Here is a 3003-nt window from a genome sequence, read left to right as displayed (position 1 = left end):
GCCATCTAGCTGAGAATCAACAAAGCCCACATTGAAGAAGCACACCAGCTTGTGTGATCCTGAGGGGTTGATGGGATCAGGTATCAGGCATCAAAGGCCCAGAACAAAAAATCATATAGATTTGAATGAGGGGGAAGGTGGAGTGGAGATACAAATCCCATCTTTAGACAATTGGCCATCTCCTTACAGAAGTATCACAAGAAAGAGATGAGCCAGTTAGGGTGCAGTATAGCACTGATGAAACAAACAACTTTCCTCTAGTTCTTTAATGTTTCCCCTCCACCCCCAACTCTCATGACCACAATTCTACCTTACAAATCTGGCTAGACTAGAGCACGTACACTGGTACAGATAAGAGCTCTCTACAAAAGGAATTCAGGACAGATAAACCCCTCAGTACCAATAATGAGAATAGTGATACCAGGAGGGTAAGGGGAAGGTGGGGGGAGGAAGAGGAAACAACTCACAAAATGATCTACATATAACTCCCTCCTAGGGGGAAAGAAAACAGAAAAGTGGGTGAAAGGAGACAATGGTTGGTGTAAGACATGAAAACATTATGTTTTATAAATGATCAAGGGTTCTTGGGGGATGGAGAAAATGAGATGATACCAAGGGCTCAAGTAGAAAGAAATGTTTTGAAAGTGATGATGGCAACATATGCACAAATGTATTTGACACAATGGATGTATGTATGGATTGTGAGAAGACCAGTAAGAGCCCCCAATAAAAATTATTTTTCAAAAAAGAAACAAGCAAATGGATGAATGGTGACTGGTACAGAAAATGTATTATTTCCAAACTCTTTTGATGCTTACTACATCGTTCAATATTTTACATAGAGAATCTTTCAATATTTCAACTCAAGGCTTACATTTTTTCTGGAGTTCTTTCAGGTTAAGATTTGCTGACTGTATTCTTTGTTTTTGGTTTTCTTTTCTTTTTTCTTGTTATAGTATACTTTATTGATGGTGCATGACAAGGTCAGGATCTCTAATCCCTTCCCCTTCCTTCAGAGGGTCTGGATGGAATATTCTCAGTGTGTTGGGGGATTGAGTTGGAGGCAAAGACTCCTGAGCAGCTGAGGGCCTCTCTTCCTCTAGTGCTGTTGGTGGGGCTGGTGGTCCAGGGGGCTCTTACTCCTTAGAGGTCATATGGACCATGAGGTCCACCACTCTGTGGCTGTAGCCAAATTCATTGTCAGACCAGGAAATGAGCTTGACAAAGTGGTCGTGGAGGGCAATGCCAGCCCCAGCATCAAAGGTGGAAGAGTGGGGGGTCACTGTTGAAGTCACAGGAGACAACCTGGTCTTCAGTGTAGCCCAGGATGCCCTTTAGGGGACCATCGGACTCCTGCTTCACCACCTTCTTGATGTCATCCTACTAGGCAGCTTTCTCCAGACGGCAGGTGAGATCCACGACAGACACATTGGGAGTGGGGACACGGAAGGCCATGCCAGTGGGTTTCCCATTCAGCTCCGGGATAACTTTGCCCATAGCCTTGGCAGTACTAGTAGATGTGGGGATGATGTTGTGGGCAGCCCGAAGGCTGTCACACCAGAGTTTCCCAGATGGGCTTTCCACCGTCTTCTGGGTGGCAGTGTAGACTGTGGTCATGAGTCCTTCCACGATGTCAAAATTGTCATGGATGGCCTTAGTCATGGGGACCAAGCAGTTTGTGGTGCAGGAGTCATTGCTGACAATTTTGAGGGAGATGTCGTACTTCACACCCATCAAAAACATGGGAGCATTGGAAGAAGGGGCACCTTCTTGGCACTGCCCTTTAAGTGAGCCCCAGCCTTCTCTAGGGTTGTGAGGACACCAGTGAACTCCATGACATACTCAGCACCAGGTTCACCCAACTTGATGCTGGTGGGAACTTGCCCCTGGAAGGTGGAGATGGTCTTCCCATTGACAATAAGCCTCCAGTTCTCACTCTTGAAGTTGCCATTGCCCTTGCCGTGGGTGCAATCATAGACCATGTAGTTCAGATCAATGAATGGGTCGTTGATGGCAACAAATTTGGCTAGAGTGGAAAACAGCCCTGGTGACCAGGTGCCCAATGTGGCCGAATCTGTTCACTCCGACCTTCACCATCTTGTCTCTGGGATGCTGTTGGGACTGCACAGGAACATGAGGAGGAGCAGAGAGCTTCCTTTTGGCTTCCTAACTCAAATTGTTTGCACCGTTGAGCTGCCCTTTGATCTTTTCTATTCAACTTTTTTACTTCCTCATTCCTTTCATTTACCTTATCTATTTTACGATTCTAAGCAAGTTTGAAGTCTCTTTTGAGATCTAGTTTGATTTTTTTTCTTCCCTTCCTGTCTTTTTAATAGCCTTGAGCTTCATTCATGTATGGTATTCTTTATGTCATCTGCCAGTGCATCAGGTTTTCTGTCATTAGCATGCAATCTATTTTTGAGATGTTATAGAAATTCAGGTGTGAGAGACAAAGTTTTATTTTGGCTCTTGTGGGCTTGTTTTCATTTTCTTCAGCTTACACTTTAACTTACATATGGGCAATTGATGATATTTCACAGCCCACCCTTGGCCTCAGTGTAGCTCCTGATACAGGGTTTTCCCTGATCTCTTCGCACAGATGTAGTCAATTTGATTTCTGTGGATTCCATCTAGAGAAGTCCACATGTATAGTTGTGTATTTTGGTATTCAAAAAGGTAGTTTCCATGAAGAAGTTGTTGGTCTTGCACAATTCTGCCATGCAATTGCCAGCTTTATTTCTATCACTAGGCCCAAAGTTTCCAACTATTGTTCCTTCCTCTTTGGAGGTTATACATCCGTCGAAATACTTTATGAATGACACTATGTTTTCTCAGTCTGTCACATTAGAAGGCATCTGTTTTAGGCTGTACCAATAGTGGTGGTGTTTGTTATTCTTGCTCACGTAGTTAAGCCAGGGCACTCCATATTTCTCCACTTTAAAGGTACCCTGCTTGCTTTTAACCAATGAGTAATTGGGTCAGAGAGATTTAAGAAACTTTCAC

General features: G+C 44.0%; 1 pseudogene; it reads right to left on the bottom strand.

The window, feature by feature from the left end:
- Nucleotides 1-1136: 1136 nt before the first annotated feature.
- LOC123522361 lies at nucleotides 1137-2097 on the bottom strand (annotated as a pseudogene).
- Nucleotides 2098-3003: the final 906 nt, after the last annotated feature.

The sequence above is a fragment of the Echinops telfairi genome, unplaced genomic scaffold (assembly GCF_000313985.2).
Source record: "Echinops telfairi isolate 266 unplaced genomic scaffold, ASM31398v2 ScPeMD7_6080;HRSCAF=6971, whole genome shotgun sequence".
In the NCBI taxonomy this organism is placed as follows: Eukaryota; Metazoa; Chordata; class Mammalia; order Afrosoricida; family Tenrecidae; genus Echinops; species Echinops telfairi.
This window is presented reverse-complemented; position numbering and strand designations above follow the sequence as displayed.